Here is a 20,518-nt window from a genome sequence, read left to right as displayed (position 1 = left end):
CCATTCTGCGATGATCCGATGGCCTCAGCTTCCCTTTCCCTCCAGAGCTCCATCCCAGTTATATTTAGTTCCAAATTGGAATTTTAACCAGCCCCGGTGGGGTTGTGTCCCGCGAAAGTGAAAACTGCGATTAGTCACAGCCAATCCCTACAAATTCCATGCCCCAGGGTTTTGGGAAACTTTCCAGAGGGATTAAGCAGAGCTCAGGCCAAATTAGTGCTGGGTCAAGGAGAAGGTGCTTGCAGGGAATGACAAACTTGCCATGCAAGCCCATGGCTGGGAAGAGCTTCCAGAGGAAGAGGGAATGCGCTGAATTCCGCCCGGAGTGCCCCGGCAGTCGTTAGCCACATTCCCAACCCACCTGGAAAGGGGTTGTGTTGTTCCCTCCGTCCTGCCTCAGTGCCCAGGAATGTGGAGGCATGGAAAGCCTGAGGGAAAGGGGGAATGTGCAGTGGGAGCAGTGACCTGAATCCTGGGACATCGGTGGGACATTCCCGGCCCTTGTATCCCCCAGGGAATACCAGGAACTGCCTGACCCCTCTTGGAATGAACCCAGGGAAGAGAAATCCACAAAAAACCATTCCCAGCAAGGTCCTGCTGTGGCTCAGAGCTGATGATGAATTGGGAATTTTCAAAGGGCAAAGGCAGAGGAGCTCCAGAATGGAATATTCCGGATTTTGTGTTTCATTCCCAGGCCATCTGGATCTGTCCCTGGGCACCACTGGCCAAGGCTTGACTCCGTTGTCTTCACTCCCCATCAGTTATTCCCACAAATTCCAATCCCTCCCAAGCCTTCCCAGCTCTCCCAATCTTTCCTCCTGAATCAAACTTTCCCTGGATCATCAGAGATGAGATTTGTGAGTTTTCCAAGGGAATCCCAAGGAAAAGGAATGAGGTGTGAATGTGGGTGATCAGGAAAATGAATTCCATAAGATCTCATGGAATTGTCCCCTCAGCCGGATTTTGGTGTGGAGAACAGGAAAATGGCCAGAAAAATCCATTATCCCTCTCTGTGCAATCCATATGGAGAAATCAACATTTCTGGGATGTTTCTCATCAACCCAACTTTGGTGTTTGCTGCGGGAAGAGAGGAACCTCTCCCTCAGTTCGGGAATTCTTCACTTAATTCCATGAATATCCTGGAGCAAAGGAGGCCTTGGAGGGACCTTCTGAGTCTCCCAAAGGATCATCACAAATCATGGAAAAGGATCCCATGGATGGGAGGCCCTGGAATTGTCTGGAGAGGGCAGGGAATACACAGGAAAAAAGCAGGAATTACGTGACAATCCCAAATCTGTGCTGAAAAGGGGGATTTTTCCAAACTTTAATTTTTGCCAACAGTGTGTGAATTTTATTTTAGGAAGAGACAGGACTCCAAATTCCACTTTATTTTTGTTTTTTCATTCGGGCCCAGTAAAATACTCTCCTTATTTGTGGAAACGGCTGGGTTGTGTTCCCACTTTTTTATTTAAATAAGGAAGCTAAAGCCCTTCCTAGACTCTTTCAATTCAGCATGACACGACTGAAAGGAGGTTTTGGATTAAAATCCCAAAATCTTGGAATGGTTTGGGTTGGATCATCTCATTCCAACCCCCTTCCATGGACACATCCCACTCCAATAAAAAGGTGAGGAGGTGTTATCAGTATTGGAATTATTGAAATACAGGGAAACATTTTAAAGGAGGAGTGGTTTCCACGGCAACCATTCATCCCAGCTCCCACCATTCCCGTTTCCAGCCTCTGTTTTCCTTCTTCCAGCCAACAGCAGCTTCCTGCCCATCCAGTGACTCAGCCCTTCCCTGTCCCAGTCTGTCACCTCGGGACAGCCAAGGAAAAGAGAGACTTCCCTGATCCTTCCTGGCAGTGCTGCTTTTGGAGCATTTGCCTTTTCCTTTCGGGATTTGCACCCCAGAACTGGACATTTGGGAACAGAGGAGGTTTGGATTGGATAGTGGGAAAATTGCTTCCCTAGGAGGGTGGGGAGGGGCTGGGATGGAATTCCCAGAGAAGCTGTGGCTGTTCTGGATCCCTGGCAGTGTCCAAGGCCAGGTTGGATGAGGTTTGGAAAAGCCTGGGATAATGGAAGTTATCCCTGCCCATGGAAATGGATGATCCTTAAGGTCCCTTTGAACCCCAACCATCCTGGAATTCTGGGATTCCATGTGATTCTGTGGAAAAAGCCCATGAGTATTATGGGCTGCATTTCCAGAGTGTTCCCAGCTGGCTGAGTGGATCCTTCCCCTCTTCCCAGCACTGGAAATCTCATCTCCAATGGTCCAGGGAAAGTTTAAATTACCTCAACACATTTTTATGAGGAAAGATTGGGAGAGCTGAGAAGGCTCGGGAGGGATTGGAATTTGTGGGAATAACTGATAGGGAATGAAGAAGAGCCAGGCCCTTGGCAGTAGTTCCCAGAGACAGATCCAGAGGGACTGGGAATCAAAAATAAAATCTGGAATATTCCATCAGAAGCCTCTTCACTGGGAGATAGACCAACACTGGAACAGGCTGCCCTTGGATTTATGGAATATTCACCTGTGGAGACACTCAGAATCAGCTGGATGTGGCTGTGCAGGATCCTGCTCTGAGCAGGGGTGTTGGAGGAGATAATCGATAAATTCAGGATAATCAATAAATTCAAGGTAATCATTAAACTCAAGGTCATCAATCAATTCAGGATTATGAATTAATTCAGGATAATTGATTCAAGATAATCAATAATTTCAAGATAGTTGATAAATTCAAGATAATAAATTCAGGACAATCAATAAATTTATTGATAATAAATTCAAGACAATCAATCAATTTAGGATAACCAATAAACTGGAGAGCACAGCACCTCAATCTGTCACTGGCTGGAAAATTCAAGATGCACTCTCAGATCCTTGGTTTTCCTCATGGGGCAGGATTTGGGAACTCTGTGTTGAGTCCAAGCTGGGAACTCCATTGGATTCCTGGGGCAGTTTTCCCAAAAATCTTTGTTCTTCTCCCATCTCCTTCCCCCAGAGCTCCCCATGGAGACTCCTCCCCATAGCAGCACCACCCCAACTTTTTCTCCTGCCAAACTCAAAGCCATTTTCCACAGCATTCCAGGTAATTCTGGGATTTATTTGGATGGAAGGATATTTTGGTGGGAGATAATTCCAGCTGTGCTGTCCTACCCCTACCTGGAATTTCCAAACTGATGTTTTGGGTTTCAGAGGTGACTCCAGCAGGGAATAAAGACAACCTTGAGGGAGGACAGTGGGGCGATTATGCCTCGGCTAAATCCAGTTTTAATTCCCTCCAAGTAGATGTCCTAATTTGCAAATTGCTGCTCTGGGATTGAGATCCTACATCCCACGTGGAGTTCAAATATCAGCAATCCCCTGGGGGTCAGGTGGGAGCTGATTAAAAGCAGCAAACCACAAATGGCTCTTTCCTTGCATTCATCATTCCTGCTGAACTCCACGTTTGCTTTGGCCTCAAAACCTTGGCCTTTCCAAAAAAAGAGACTCCCACAGTGGCTGAGTCGAGCTTTTTATTTTTGGAATTTTTTTTTCCCCCCACTCTCTGCCTGGAATTCTCCTCGCCCGGGCGTTTGGGTGGTCAGACATCGTTTGTGCACCTCGGGGTTGTTATTTTTCGGTTTGTCTCCCATAATAGCCCAAATCTTCATCCGTGGGCTGTCTGGAATTTAATTGTGGGGTCGGCAGGGAACGTTCTTCCCGGAAAAACGAGGAGGAGCTGGAGGAGCGAAGATGGTTAACCAGAAAAGCAAACAAAAGCAGCTCCGGGACGTTCATTAGGATCGAAAATAGAGTTTTGTGGGACACCCTGGGCGAGCAGGATGAGGGGATGGGAATTGGGGAGGGGAAAAAAAAACCCCATTCAGGTGGGGGGGAAAAGGGCCAAACTGCAGCCTGTAATTTTCCAAAAGGAGAAAATTTGGAGCAGGAGCCTTGGGATGTGAGGTCAGCTCGCTGGCTGCCAGCATGGAGTGGCTGAGTTAAGCTCAGCTCAGCGTTTTCACCCAGCTTTTATTTAGGAAAATTACCGAAGAAATTTAAATTAGGTGTAATTTGAATTTAAAAAAAAAAAATGCTTGTTGTGCTTCCTCACCACAAGCACTGATAGCAGTGCTGTGATGGTTAATAAATCTCCTCTTTATTATTCATGATCTCTTATTTATTATTCATTCTCTTATTTATTATTCATTATCTCGTATTTATTTCCTGATAGAAACTCTTGGCGAGCTGACAGATGCTAAAATCTGTGTCCACAAAAACAGACCAGGAAAGGGCATTTTCCTCCAAACCAAAAAAATTGAAATAAAAATTTGATTTTTAATTAAAAAGCAGCAATGTTGGAAAATTTCTGCCAGATAAAAGCTTTGATTTCATTTTTAGCAGATGTGATTTTTTCCCATTTTTGGGATTTGATTTGCAGCTGCTCATGGAGAGGCTGATTTGAATTTTTTAATTTCTGTGGCAGGAACAGCTTGGTGAGGCATTGCTCGGTACAGATCAGAGATTTTAAATCCGCTGGAATCATTTTAATCCAGTTATTCCATTATAAAGCAGGATGGAGTCCATGTGGATCTGAATTTAATCAGTTTAAGCTCATGTAAAGCTAATCAAAATTAACTCGAAACAGCAGCTCAGCCCCAACTCTCATTGCAAAGAACAGGAGATGGAGACTGGAATTAATGGAAAATCATGGAATTGTTGAGGATGGAAAAGAGCTTTAGGATCATCAAGTCCAATAGCACTGAGCCATGTCCCCAAGTGCCACATCCACAGGGATTTTAAATCCCTCAGGACTGAGACTCCACTGCTGGATAACCTTTTCAGTGAAGGGATTTTCCCTAAAATCCAATTAAAACCTCTCCTGGCACAAATATCCTCTTGCCTTGTTCCCTGGGAGGAGAGGCTGACACTGCTCAGCTCACAGAGGTTTTGGGATGCTCTTCCCAGATCTGGAAAACAAACCCAGCTGAAGGATCTTTAGGATCTCTGGAAATCCAGAAATCCCAGCCTGGGATTGAGCAGTGCCTCAGACAAATTAATCCAGAACTCCTTTTTTTAAACTCTTCCCAAATGAAAATCTGTTTTTCAGAAGGTGAGGAAATTCAATCTGAGTGTATTTTTGTGAGCAGAGAGAATGGAAAAGAGGGATGAGCAAAGAGATCCAAGAAAAACCAGTTTGTGATGGAAAGAGACAACAGGAACTGTTCCTAATCCAGCTAAAATCTCCAGATTTATTGATTTTCTAAGGGAAAACTTTTCCTGCTTTTTTGTCCACACTTTTCCCTTTCCAAGTATCCAACAGCCAGCCAGTTGTCAGGGCCTGAATTCCATTGGGCACAAATTATTTTATCAATGTGAGCCTAAATATTTCCTATCCTCGAGGAAAACTGCAAAATCCCTGGAGTTATCCTGAGGGGAAACCTGCAAAAAAATCCAGAAAGGAATTGTTTGTTGGTGCTTGGAGTGACATAAAACAGGGAATTGCTTCAGCCTGGAGGAGAGTAGGGTTAGATGGGATATTGGGAAGAAATTATTCCATGGGAGAGCGGTGAGGGACTGGAATGGAATTCCCAGGAAAAAAGTGTCCAAGGCCAGGTTGGAGAGGCTTTGGAGCAGCCTGGGACAGTGGGAATTGTCCCTCATTCCCAAAGGATGAGCAGCTGGAAGTTTTCCCTCATCCTTCATTTCATCACATCCTCTGAACTTCAAGGGCAGAGACTTTAGGCACGGAGCTGGAACGAGAGCCAGGGAGTTGGGAATAAAAAGCTTCATTTTCTGATCCCGAGCCAGCGGAAAAGCCATCTGTGAAATTCGGGATGGATCAGATTCCTGCTGGAAAGCATTTCCAAGGAATGTGTTCCTGGTGTTTCTCTTCACACCAGGCAGAGCAGAGTCACTGCTGATGTCACTCTGCATCCAGGCCATCCCTGTTATCCCAATCCTAAAGTTAATCCAGGCTCTCAGCAGGAATGATTCCCAAATTTCACCCAATCAAAAACCTCCAGACAATTCCTTTGGAGGGCTGGGAGTGGATTTAGAGTCGATAAACATCTGGGTTTGGAATTAAATGACATTTTTAGCTGGATTTCTCCTGAAAAAAAGCAGGATTTGAGGGAAGGAGGTTCCATTCCCCACAGCCAAGGATTTCCAAGGCAGATGGTGGTGCTTAAAATAAATAAGGAAAAATGAGGCAAATTAATTCTCCTCTCTGTCAGCATGAAAACATCAGCAGTGCTCCCCTATCTCCATCTCCAGATGAATGAGGGCTCCACCCTCATTAAAACCTTCTGCACTAATTAAACACCATTTTTTAGGAGTGTTAAAAGCTTGGGAAGAGACAAAATTCTCCTATTTATGGAATAATTCAGGATAGAAAAATTGGGATTGATGGAGAAGTTGTCCCTGCTGTCCCCACTGAAATGAGTTTCTGGCTTTCATTAAAAAAAAAAAAAGGATTTAAAAATACAAGAAAAAAAAATGAAAGAGGTTTAAAAAAAAATCTCTGGCTTTGAGTGGCCAAGGGGTTTCTATTTTCAGTTCATAGCCAATGGATTTTGGGAACTGAAATCCCAAATCACCCCTGGCTTTGAAGGGAATGAGACAGAATGAAAGCAGCAAACCACTTGCAAAGTCTGCCTCTCAAAATGCACCTTTTTCCCCTCAGATGTGGTTTAGGAGAAAATGCTTCATGTTGCAACCACAAAATGTTGGGTTCAAGAAAAACCAGCAAAAATCTTCATTCCCAGCTTCTAGATTTTGCTCCCATGAGAGCATCAGGACACATGGAAGGAGAGAATGAACAGATTTGCCCAATTTAAGACCAAGATTTCCTAAAAATTCCTGGAGTAGAGAAATCTCTGTGCCTTCAGCAGTTCCTCAGAAGGAGAGGGTTCCACATCCTCATCCCAGAGGACAAAGACCTTGGAAAGTCCTGGGATTCTGGGGGGCTTTTTAGTGGTTGCTTTTCCTTCAGAGGGAAAAGCAGATGAGTTGAAATGGCAGAACTCACAGTTTGGTCTCATCCGTCCATCCATCCATCCATGTATCCATTAATCTATATTTCCATTAATCCATGTATCCATGTATCCATCCATCCATCCATCCCTCCAGGTATCCATCCATCCATCCATGTGTCGCTGCTGAGCCGCTAGCAGAGAAAAAAGACCCGGATTCTCAGTGTGGCATAAAAAAGAGAGCTTTCATTATTTAATTCCAACTCATATAGACTTTTCAGAGGTCACCCAGATTGGTCAGTCAGAAACCTCCCCCTAGGCCTGACTGGCCAGGCCTGAACTGTCCAAATCTCGAGACACTGCTTTTAATAACATCCAAACTTTATCTTTGTTTATAAAACACAGGAAAAACTTCTCATGGGAAAGACCCATGCTACCACATCCATGTATCCATGCATCCATCCATCCATCCCTCCCTCCCTCCATCCATCCATCCATCCATCCATCCTTGTCTCCAAAATAAAGGAAGAGATTTCAGGAGGGAATTACAGCAGTGCTTTGCTTTGCAGTCAGAGGGTGTTGATTCCCTCATTTGTTGGCCATTGGATCATTTCATGGGATAGCTTGGATTCCAAAGAAATTTTTTTGGGAGAGAATCCAAAGTGTGGCTCCACTGCCGCCATCCAACTTGTATTCTGGGAGAATCCCATGGGAACAGGAAGTTTTCAGTCTTAAGCAGGGAATTTGAAAGGGAAATCTCATTGCTGCCTTCAACCACCTAAATCCCAGCTGAAAGAAGGAAAATTCCCTTTAAAGATGAAAAATTCCCTTTAAAAATGCCACATTGAAAGGTCCAAAATGCTTTTCTTTCCCTCAGCCCATGGAAATGCTCCAGCTGTATTTAAATTCCTTCTATCCATACAATCATGGAACGGTTTGGCTTGGGAAGGACCTTAAGGATCATCTAATTCCCTATATCCAAGACTTTTCCTAAGGAACACTTCCGGATATTGTCATCTCTTCCTGCTTTTGGATCCTCAGGCTGAAATCTCCAGACTGGAAAAGTGAAACCTGGATTTGCTGATAACATTTGGAAAAAAACGTGGATCTCATCTTCCCAGAATCCCCATTTTCCACCTTCTCCCATCAAATTCCTGCCTCTCTCTGCTCCACAGCCCCCAGTTCGCTGGCAGTGCCTGATTTTTCTGCCTCGCTGTCTTAATTTCACCTTTAACTGCCAAGCGCAAACTCCACCAAGAAATAAATCCCAGATTTTCCCTTTCTCCCAGCGGGAAGCTCCATAAAGATTCCCTCATTAGCAACCTCGGAGATGCTCTTTAACAGCTCCTTCCCCTACGAGCTTTAGGGGCTGAAATAATTCACACAAAAAAATGAAAATATCTCATTTTCCTGATTGTTCCTCAGCGGGAAAGACATTCCAGGCATGCCAATGATACCTCCAAGATAATCGTTCCCAGGGCTGGAATTCCTGGGCATTGAGATGAAAAGCACTGCAGGGATCAGCAAATCCATCACCCAGAACCACCAATAAACAAAATATTTGTTTCTTTTGTTTGTTTTGCTTATAACACAAAGAAAGGACAAATTGGCCTCCAACTGCTCTGTTTGGACAGGGCTTGGAGCAACCTGGGATAGTGGGAGGTGTTCCTGCCCATGGAATGGGGTTGGAATGGATGAGCTTTAAGGTTCTTTCCATCCCAAACCTTTCTGGAATTCCAGGATTTTTCCCATCTGCTCCATGTCCACAGGAGAGCTCACAGGTCATCCTGCACCCCAGGTTATCTTGAAGCCCAAGCAGAAAAAAGCTGGAATAAAATGCACCAACAGTGAATATTTGGACATTCCAATTTTCCTCCCCTTATTTTAAATTTTACTATTTTCAGCTGCTTTTCATTAGCTCTCAAATCCTTCCAGCAGCTTTGAATCCTTCCCTGTCCCTTCCAAGCACCCCCAAATTAAAGAATGCTTCCCCTGTACTTAATCCATTAAAAACCATGAATAGAGACCAGAGGGTTTGGATTTCCTTTTTTTTTCTTTTTTTTTTTTTTTTTGAAGCCGAGACATTCCTTGTTTTATTATTTCCCCACATTTTCAAACCACGGCAGAAAGAGCTCCCATTTGCAGGTCCCAAATTCCGGCTTGTAAAATATTCCCAGAGTTTTCAGGCAGAGCTGTACAGTAGAGTTATTTATAGAGATTTCTTTTTTTTCCCCTCTTCTTTTTTAGGGAAGGAATAAAAAGGGGAAAAATGGAATTTTTTGGTGCAAAAAGCGTTTTGCCCACTGTGCTTCAACAAGACCTGGCAGGTCCTTCGCGGATGGTTTTCCCTCAAAATCTGCACAATCCCTCTGACTTCCACCACCGTGGTTCTGAAAGGAACATTTCATAAAAAATGGATTCCATTTCTCTGCCTGTGAGAGTTCTGTTCGGTTTGGCAGCTTTTTCCAGCCAAAAATGGAATAGTTTGATTTTCTCCAGGGCTTTCCAGAAGTGTTCGGGATGGATCAGGGTGGAAGACCTGGAGGTTGTCCTTTGTGACCTTCCCTTGCTCCTGGTTGGTCTGGGGACAAAGCCAAGCCTGAGAGTTGGATTTGCCAAAAATCCTTTGGATTTGCCAAAATTTCTTTGGATTTGCCAAGAATTCTTTGGATTTGCCAAGAATGACTCAACCTATGCCACAGATCCCTGGGAAATGACAGGAGTCGCTCCCAGGTGGGACACGGATTGTCCACCAGGATTGTGTGTGGTGGGACAGGAGGAGGTGACTTCAGCATGGTGACAGCCTTTTCCTGGTTTATTCCCGCCTCAAATCCAGGGATTTGGGCTTCCCATGCCAGCTGGGCTCTGGTCAATACTGGATCCGAATTCCTTGGGAGCTGCCAGCTCGGATTTTCCCAGATTTCCGTGCTTCTATCCAGGAATGTCACAGTTGCAGGAGCTCAATGGGACAGTTATCCCAATGTGTACACAGCGTATTCCTACAGAACCATTCCCTGTGAGATTAGGAATTAGGGAATAGGATTTGGGATGTGGTTCTACCTCTGCAGAATCAAGGAATCTTTGAGGTTGGAAATACATCCAAGGTCATCACGTCCAATCTCAAATTTGTCCCCATCTAAGAGTTCTGAGTGACACATCCAAGAATTCCTTGGACACCTCCAGGGATGGGAACTCCAAATGTCCCTGAACAGCTCCTGCCAATGTTTATTCTCAGGTAATGAAATCAAATTCCACTAAGGAAAAAAAATCTCAGCTCAGAGAGATCCAGGAAGCACCAAACCTCCGGAAGCTTTAATTATGGGAATTCTGGGGTTATTCCCTAATTAGGCTTGAAACTACATTAGGAAAATTGCATTCTCTTAATGAATTTCCAAGCTTGGTGTCAGCTCAACACCCAAAAGTTCAGTTCCAAAGGGATTCCAAATTCCTGCCTGGGCAAAGAGCTGAGTTTCTCCATGTTTTCCATAGTCTCCAGGACTTTTTGCTCCCAGCCTGCAGGATAAAAGCCATGCAGGAATGCAGGGAGGATTCCAGGGATCTCCAGGAATCCCTCCCAGCCAGGGAGAGGGACAGAGAGAAATATTCAAGGATTAGCTGAAGATCCATCAGTGATTTTAATTAGATTCCCAGCAAAGATTTTTTCCCCTATATTTAGGCAACTCCCAACTCCTCAGGAGACTCCTAACTCCACCATGGAGTCCATAATGTTTTAAATCCCATAAAACATTTTTCCTTTAATCAAGGAAAAATAATTTAAAAATTAATTTTTTTTAAAAAATTTAATAATAAAAAAATAATAAAGTTAATTTTAAAATTAATAAAAGCAAACCTTCCTAGACACTGCCACAGAACAAAACCTCATTTTATGGAGAGAAATAGATGGGATGTCATTCCATGGAAAGGATCCTCAGTGGGATGATGTCTTTGGCCATATTTTCCCCTCTGAACATCCCAAAATTCATGGATGAAGACTCAGACTGACAAATCGTGGAGATCCTTGATTTTCCTCCAAAGGAATTACAATCCAACAGGATCTACCCTTGTCTTTCCCGCTGCTTCAGCCATCCAAGGAAAGCTGCCAGGTGGAGAAATTCCTGGGATTCTTGCCAACCACTTGTCCACCAGCAAGGAGCTCCTTGGACAAATTCCAGCTGGGATGAATTCCCCAGGAAATCCAGGCTGGAAAGAGGAGCAGCTGGATCTGTGGGAATCCTTGGATTTGCTCAGGAGAGGAAGCTCAGCTTGGTTAAAAGGAGAATCTCCAGAGGGTTCGATGGAGATTTGGAGTCAGATGGAAAAATCCAAGGATCTGGATGCTTCTCCAGAAGCTTTTGATCTCCCGGGGTGGAAAGTCTCTGTCAGGATTTCAGGCTCTTCCTTGAAAATTTTGGGGCTTTTTTAGTCCTGCTTGAAATCCATCCCTCTCCAGGTACTTCTGCTTCCCAAAAAATCACGGAAAACCAGGAGGAATTAAAATGTTGGAATGTTCATTGCCATTCTGGGCATCTTTTGAAATTCTTTTTTATTTAAAATCTAATGAATCTTTAACTGTTCCAAAGGGTTTTTTTCAGTTTTCCAGGCTGGACATCTCAAGACAAATAATAACTGTTGTAAAAACCTTAAGAACACAAAAGATATTAATTAATTAATTTCCTTAAAATCAGAATTAATTGGCCTTCAGAAAAGATGCTGACAGTTAATTAATGGCATCAGCAATTACTTGAGAGGAGTAAAATCAGTGCTGAAGAGGGAAAAGGAAAGTGAAAGGGAAAAGGAGGAAAAAAAAGAACAATTTTTAAAGGATTTGGGTGAGATTTTCCACCTCTTGCTCCAGCTGTTTGGAAAAGATGGGAAAAACATCCCTAATTTTAGTCAGAAACAGTAAAATAACTAAAAAATGCATTTCCTCACTGCTGACCAAGTCCCTTATTGCAATAAAAATGTTCTCATTCCTGTAATAAATTATTATTAATAATAATAATTATTATTATATATATTAGTAGTAATAATAATGAATGAATTATAAATTATCCTGAGTATTTACCTGACGATTTTTATTCCTTTCCAAAGCCCAGCTTTATTTTCTCTGCATTTGGTCCCGAGGAAGTCCCAGAATAAAAACGACTCCTCCAATCCGTCAATGGATTTAAAAAGCGCTGGAATTACAAAGAAAACACTGGGAAAAAGGAAGAAAAACAACACCCAGACACCATTCAGAAGCAGGAAAGCTGAAAAAACTCCAAATATTTTGATTTCGTTGGCAGCAGCAGCAGGAAGAAAGGTCCATGTATTGTTCTGGTTTTCTTGGATTCAATTCCATGGGATGAAGTGAAATTTTTCACGGAGAGCCAAAGTCCTTTCCAGAAGTTCAGCTTTCCCAGTGGCTCTGCTGGAACTTCCAAGTGGGAAAAATTCCCCCAAAAAGCCTCACCAGGGGAAGGAGGAGGAGGTTGGATCTGAAATTGCTGCTCCTAAAAGCTCTTTGAGGGGAAAATTAGGGATGAGGTGTTGGCGGAATGTGGTGAAAAATTATCCCGGAGTGTCGATGGCTTCCAGGATTGGGATTAACAGAGAGGCCCTGTTGGAATTTGGGATTTGGAGCAGCAGGAAAACGAAGGAATTCTGCTTTGCAGTGGTCAGGTGGTTCCAAAAGGCAAAGTTCTTTTTCCCTGGTTTTGGGGAGTTAGAAATAAAATTTTTCTCCCATATTTCGGGAGCTTTCGCCGCACAATTTCCAGGGAATTTTTATTTTTGAGGCAGGAGTTGGATGGCTCAGCTGCATGAAGATGGGAACCAAATCACCGCTTGGACACCTTTTCCCAAAAAAATGGAGTTTGGCTCTGTAATTCCAACTTCAACCTATCAAATTTATCTCCTCGTCACTCCCAGCTGGAATGTCCTATGGAATCCTTTGAAACAATTTTAAGGGGCGAAAAAATAAATGGATTCTACAAAATGGAGAAAGAAAACTTTGGATTTCAACCCAAAGAATGGAAATTAATGACAAAAGAAAAAAGAAAAAAAAAAAAAAAAAGATGGGAAGCCATTAAAATCTGGAATAAGCATGGAGAGGAAGGAATATTTGCCAGACTGAGGGATCGGTGCACACCCTGAACATGGGAATATTTGGATTTTTGGGGGGATATTTGTGTGATTTGCACCCTCCGTTTCTCGGGAAGGACATTCCCGGCGCTGGCAGAGCAGAGGATGAATTCAAGCCCCTGGAATTTCAGCCCCACCTGTTGGACTGCCCACCGCCAGGAGCTGCCAGAGCCTTCCCAGCAGGGTGACTAATCCATGCTGGGAACATCCTGCTGCGGAGCTTTCCAGGCCTTGTTTGGGATTTGCAGCATCCTTGTTGGTGTCTCTTGCATTTCCCTGTTGCTCCGAACTTTTTGGATTCCTTAACAAAACTTTCCCTGATTTTTCCCCGTGGATTTGGGGTTTTCTACCTCACTGTGTCATCCTTTTTTCCAACTCCGGAGTTTGTTGTGTCCAGAAAAACAGGGAGGTGGGAAGGACTTGGAGCACTGAGCATAAAGAGCTCTGCCTTTGAAAGGATTTTCCTCTTGGACAATATTAGGATTTGGAATTATCTTTTCTCCAGAGCTGGCAAAAAGATCCATGGCTTGATTTCGTGGGATATTCATGGAGTCTGGATCTCCCTTCCTGCTCTGCTCAGCTTCTCCTGAGCTCTGGAATTCCATGATCCAAGGGTTACAGGAGAAATGGCAGGAGCAGCTTTGTTCAACTGCTCAGGAGCTGAGCTGAATCCCACAGGTTTGATTAAGGCTTTGGAGATCATTCCCTGGAATCACTGGGAAACTGAGGAGTCAGACTGGGATGATCATTTGGATTCTCTTCCAACTCAGGAGAATCTCTGATTGTGATATTTTCCTATCCCACTTTGGAGTTTTAGGGAAATAATTTTGCTTTTGGGAGTCAGAGGGCCTTGTTGCATAACCCTTCCTTGTCTTCTCAGAATCCCAGGATTATCTGGAAAGGATCTAAAAATCCTTCCTGTTCCACCCCTCCCACTACCCAAACTCCATCCAGCCTGGCCTTGGACACTTCCAGGGATCCAGCAGCAGCCACGGCTTCTCTGGGAAAAATCCATCACCATCAGGGTCTGGAGCCTCTTGACGTAGGGAGGAAAAGACAGAAAATTCAGGAACAATGAGGAATTATAGGGAATATTTGCCAAGAACACTGGGAATGAGAAAACTTCCTCAGCTGGATCAAACTGGCCCAGGTCAGCAAGATCTGAGCTTTGGGAAGGGAGGGATTTAAGGAGGATTTTAATCAGCAATGACAGTGAGGTGTCAGGGAGGCCACGCTTTTCCTGGGATATTTCCTGTGGAACATCTCCAGGGTTGGTCTGACACAGCTTCAGACAAAGCTGTCAGACAGCCCACGGATAATCCAGGGAAAAGTCCAGCTCCAGAGAGATAAAAATCAATGGACATAATTCCAACAGAAACCCATCTTTCAGGAGTTATTTTAGAGATATTTTAGATGCTTTCATCTCTCATCATTCCCAAAAATTTCCAGCTTTGTAGTCCTGCCCTGTTGTAGACATTCCAAAAGTTGGCTTCCTGCAGATCCTTTTGATCACTGGGATTTCTTCACTCCTTGCTGCTTTTGAAAATGTTTTTTCCATCATCAAGCATTTTGTCCCAATTGCTTATCAGGTTGACATCTGATCCCTAGGGAATGGGCTGGGCTCATCATCCTCATGAAACCAGGTTTTCTATTTAATGTTTATTATTTCAATATTTCATATTTAATATTTAAATAATGACGTGCAATTTATTCATTATTTAATATTTTTTAATATTTATTCAATATTTATTTATTATTTAAATGCTCTGCCTTTGGACTCCACATGATAAAGTTTTAGGGAAGTGTCAGCACTTGTGACTCCTGCATTTGCTAAATGGAATTTTCTCCATCAGATGTAAATGTGGGAATATTTCTCTTTACTTATGTGAGGGATTTGAGCACAGAAGCATTTTTTTACGGAGAAAAAGAAAAGAGGAAGTTTGTTATTTCAGCCTGGATATTTATTGCAGCTGGAAGGGAATCACTGAGCTGACAGAAGTTCTTACACACTTCCCAAATAAAGATTTATCCAAGAGCCTGAAGATTTCTCCATCGGTATCCATTTATTTGAGTCTCTTAATCCCTTTGCCCTCGGTGGCTTCCAGCCATGGAATAAAGACAATTCCACTCATTCATTCCTTGGGTTTGAAACACTGGAACACCTCTGAGCTGGAATAATTGGGAGACTGTCTCAGGAACAGGACAGAACTGCCTCCTTCCAGTCCAGAAATGCTCAGGATCCTGGTAATTTGGGAAGATCCCTGGATCAAGGGGTAGAACAAGCCAAGGACAATTCCCAAAGGGAGTTGGGATTTAGCCTTTTTTTTTTGTTTGGAGGTAGGGGAGGGAAAGAGTTCCTGTGTGTGGATGTGAGTCCTGGTGTGGGATTTGGCCTCGGGGCTGGAAATAGGGCCTGGAGTGTTGGATGTGCTCCAGAATTTAATGGGAAAGGGAAGGAGAAGGGATCTTGGATGGGAATTAAATCCCAAGGCCTGGAATTTAATGGTGGTGTGGCTGCACACCTCCAGGCTTGACCTCTCCTATGACCTCTCCTCCTGCACTTTGTCCATCCTGCCCTGGAGAAGGTCCTGGATCCAAGGTTCTCCTGGTCCCACAGCAATCCCACCATTCCCCTTTCCTGGATCCAAGATTCTCCTGGATCTAAGATTCTAGTCGCCCCACAGCCATCCCACTTTCTCCCTTTCCTGGATCCAAGATTCTCCTGGCCCCACAGCCATCCCACCATTCCCCTTTTCCACCGGGATAACCTGTGGAAGTGCAGAGGAATTCAGGACACCCTGCAGGTTGTTACTCCATTCCCTCCCTGAGCCTTCAGGATCCTCCTTCTGCTCTTTCCCATCATCCCCACACCTCTTCCCTGCCAAATCCCCATTCCCTCTTCTCAGGAACTCCCAGCATCAGCTGGCAAATCCCAAAATCCTCTCCCCCCACCCAAGACCCCTTTTCCCCTCCCATCTTCCCCTCCTTTGCTGCAACTCCTGGAACATTCCCAAGTTTTTAGCTTCCAGCAAGAACAAACTCCATCCATCCACTGGAAGCGGATATTCCAAAGGGTTCTCCAGCTGCTATTTATAAACCAGCCAGGGTTTGTTATTGTTGTAATTATTATTATTATTATTATTCCTGGGGCTGGACAAACAGAGGGGAGCGTGGCCCTGTTTGTGTGGATTTGCTGTCCCGGAACATTTGGGGTGTTGTTTGCAAATCCAATCCCAGCCAGCAGCAGGAAAACGCGGGAAGCTCCGTTAGGAGCAGAGTCGGGCTGGATTTCTGTTGCCATTGGCAGCCAGGTTTGGATGGGAGCTCCAGCCAGCCCCGGTGCCAAGAGGAAAACTGATCCAGATGAAAGCCTCACTTCCAGCACCTAAAAAAAGGCCAGGATGGCTCTGTGTGCACTGGGATTTTTCCTCAAGGAATTCCATGCATTTTCCGAGGGGATCCCGAGCCTTGATGAGCTCTCATTGCTGGGATGGGAACAAAACCCAACTCCTGGCACAGCTTGAGGAGAAACCCTCCGGGCTCTGCTGGATTCCCCATCCACCTTCCCAGCCTCCTGGTTTGCTCCTGGAGTGACCTTGGAGGAACTGGCCTGGAGGTGCTGTTTTCCCGCTTCCCGAGCTCCCGGCAGGTTGGCAGTGGCTGGATTTAGGGTGGGACACATGGTCTGGAGAGAATTCCCAGCTGTGCTGCTCTCCTGAACACACAGACTGGAGTGGAGGCTGCATTCCGGTAGCTGTGCCTCAGAGTGGGAATATCTTCCCTTTAAAAGGAATCTGATTCCAGATCTTTGAGGGATGCTTCCAGCCATGGAGCTGAGGGTCAGAGATCCAGAATATGGGGAAAAATTTCCTTCCCATTTCATGGAAATGCCACTCTCCACAATTCCCTGACAGAATTCCCTGGGGGGTCAGGCTCTATTCCCAGGGAAAGGAAGAGAGGGAATGAGCAGGAGATGTTCAGGTTGGACAGCAGCAGGAATTTCTTCATGGAAAGGGTGGTCAGGGCTTGGCAGGAGCTGCCCAGGGAGGTTTGGAGTTCTCATCCCTGGAGATGTCCAAGGAACTTCTGGATGTGGCACTCAGTGTTCTGGTGGGGATTTGGCAGTGCTTGGACTCCATGATTTTGGAAGTCTGTTATTCCAGCCTGGAATCTTTAAGGAAAAGACATCCCAAGTCCAACCTTCAAGTCCCACCATGTCCATTAAAATGTATTTATATACAGAAATACATGTGTAAATCCAACATATAGAGAGACATCAATTCCATCAACTACTGGATATCATTCCTACATTGATAATTTTCCTGGGAGTTTATCCCTGAAAAGGACCAATGGATTGGAATGCTCAGGCTTTTTCAATTACTCCTGCCTAGAAAATTCCTGTAAAACCGAATTATGCCAAAGAAGGAGGGAAATGATCGATGTCTGAATGATAAATCACATCATGAAGTTTTTGTTTTGCTGCTCTGGCGTGAGGGGTTTAATTCCCAATCAGTTCCATGGAATTGTCCCATTAATCCCTGGCTTTATGGGAATTGCAGTGGGAATCTCATGGCCTGGAAGCTTTTGCTCCCCATGTGCTCATTGGAAAGCACGGATGTTTTGACAGGGTTGGATTTGGGGCATGACAAGAGATGTAATTTGGCCATAAAGCTTTCATCCCACAAAAGGAATAAGATTCCAATTCCTTCGTAGTCTCCGGCTCTCCCACACCACATCAGAGGAACAAAATCCAATAAGGAAAAAGCCCCAAACAAAGCCTGATTTCAACAAGTCGAAGGAGAACATTTTCATTTCAGGGAGGTTAAAATGTTTCTCTTCCGATGAATTATGGAGACAAAGCAGTTGGAGATTTTTCACTGGAATTCCTCACGGTTTATGTCCCACAAAAAAAAACTGACAAAGGCTTTATTTCTCGGGATGATAGTGGCTCGGAGCAAACTGAGGATGGAAATTTCCAAACCTCTGTCAGAGAAGTCACTCAGTGACAATAATGTTTCCATGCAAAATGATCCATGGCCTGGAATGGCTTCATCCCTTGGGATTCACACCATTCCCGCTGAACAATGGAAGGACCATGCTGTTGCCTTTCCCAACAGAAAGGAGCTGCCTGGTGCCACCAAAGATCCTAGGAAATGATGGGTAAAAATGGGGATTGGGCTGGATTTTTCCTGCCCCGTAAATATTTGTGATCCAAACGTGGACTAAAAGCAGGAATGTGTTTAAGCTGAAGGAGGGTGGGTTTAGATGGGAAATTGGGAAGGAATTCCTGGCTGGGATGGAATTCCCAGAGAAGCTGTGGCTGCCCCTGGATCCCTGGAAGTGTCCAAGGGCAGGTTGGAGCAGCCTGGGACAGTGGGAATTGTCCCTGCCCATGGAATGGGATGGAACAGGATGGTCTAGAAGATCCCAAACCATTCTGGAATTCTGGGATTCTCTCTGCAGAGCTGAGAGTTTGGGATCCTCCCTGAGATTAACAAGAACAAGGAATTCATTGTTTATTTGCAAAGGAAGTGGAAGTCTGATCTTATCCTGGGATAGTCATCCTGTGGGATCAGAATTTGGAAAAGCACCATCTCTGATGTTCCATGAACTATTTCAAGGCCATTCCAGGGAGAGGAGGTTGTGGATATTGTTTAATTGCCATAAATTATTTAATTCACAAATTAATCACTTCATTAATTGGTTTCATTAAGTATCAGGTTTTTAGACAAGGCAGCCAAATAATTCCCTGGAAATCTGATGGATACGTGGATTTGGCCTGGATTGAACAGGTGCAATGCAACTTGGAATTTTTTTTTTTTTTTGGTCTATTTTCCAGCCCAGCTCCTGAATCCCTCCTGGAATACCACAGAATTCCCAAAACCCTGTGGATATAAGGCCACTTCCCAGCAGGATTGCTTCGCCAATGAGAGACCTTTTCCCACAGAACAGGGTCAGGAGCAGCACCCAAACGGGGTTGGATCTCCCTTCCCAATCCCTTTTCATTCCCAAGGGAGCAACTTGGGGGGGAAAACCTCCTGGATTTGAGATTCCTTGCTGGAATAATGAGGAATATTGAACCAAGGAATGTTCACCAGGCAGGATGTTAACTGAATCCACCTTGTGTTTATCCAGAACAATTCCTGGATGCCTCAGGAAGGAATACCAGAGGTGTTTCTCCTTCCAGGCCAAGATATCCATGGAAAGGATGCAGATCCCTCTCTGCCTCGGCCAGGGAATGAGCTGGATGGGATAATGGATGGGATAATTGATTGATTGATGATCAGATATTGATCAGAAACAGCAATGTTTGGCTCCCTCAAACCCTTCCCTGCTCAGGGAGGATCCTCTGATCCAACCACAAAGATCAAATTCCAAGTTCTTTCAGAGCCTTCCATGGATTTTCACACTCCTTTTAAACCACGGAGGCAAATTGTTCCTATAAATCCCCAGGACTTCACACTCCTAAGGGCTGAAAATTTCCTTTCCAGGCTCAGCTTGTTCACAGCCAAGTTTTTATGGAAGTTGCTTCCCTAAACTCAGCTCTGGCTTACCCCAGGGCCAATGGCTCCCATGCCATCATTCCAGCTGGGAATCACGAGTGCTTTAAAAATAAAACTCCATGGTCTGCCTGTGGAGCTGAATCCTGATGCAGAGAGAAAATCCCTGCAGCGAAATTCCCTTTTTTCCCTTGGAGCCAGAGGGGCACAGAATGGTCACCTCCCCCCTGGGCTGTTGGCAGGAGCCTGGGGGAGCCATGGAAGGGGTCACTGCTTCCAGCACCTGCTGGGGGCTGTGATCCCAAATTTTGGGCAGTTCCATGTGCTCAGGTGAGCTCCGACCCTGGTTAATGATCCATGGCTGAGCCAGCATTCCCTGTAAACAGCTGGGAGGATTTTTATGGAGTGAGTAGTGAGGAGGGAAGGGAAGCCGTTTGTCCTCCTTTCCTTTCCTTTCCTTTCCTTTCCTTTCCTTTCCTTTCCTTTCCTTTCCTTTCCTTTCCTTTCCTTTCCTTTCCTTTCCTTTCCTTTCCTTTCCTTTCCTTTCCTTTCCTTTCCTTTCCTTTCCTTTCCTTTCCTTTCCTTTCTTCCCCAAATCCCAAATATGTCCATCTGTGTCTCAGGGAAGAGGAAACAACTGCATTTCTTATCCCAAATCCCATCCCAGCAATCCCACATGGAATTACTCCAAGAAAGAACATCAGGTTTTAAAGCTCTTCATTCCAGCAGGAGATGTCCTAATAAATCCCAACATTTGGAATGTGAGGCTGAATTATTCCAGCAGTAAAACTGGAATGATTTACTCCTGGAATGATCTGATAAGGGAGCTCTGCTTCAGGACACAGTGACTTTCTGGATTAAATTCCTACAGCAAATCCCTGAGACTGAATTTAGGGAATAAATCAGATTTTAAGCCCAGTTTTGCATGCCAGAT

This window comes from Lichenostomus cassidix, chromosome 2, assembly GCF_008360975.1.
Source record: "Lichenostomus cassidix isolate B80296 chromosome 2, HeHo_3.0, whole genome shotgun sequence".
Lineage (NCBI taxonomy): Eukaryota > Metazoa > Chordata > Aves > Passeriformes > Meliphagidae > Lichenostomus > Lichenostomus cassidix.
This window is presented reverse-complemented; position numbering follows the sequence as displayed.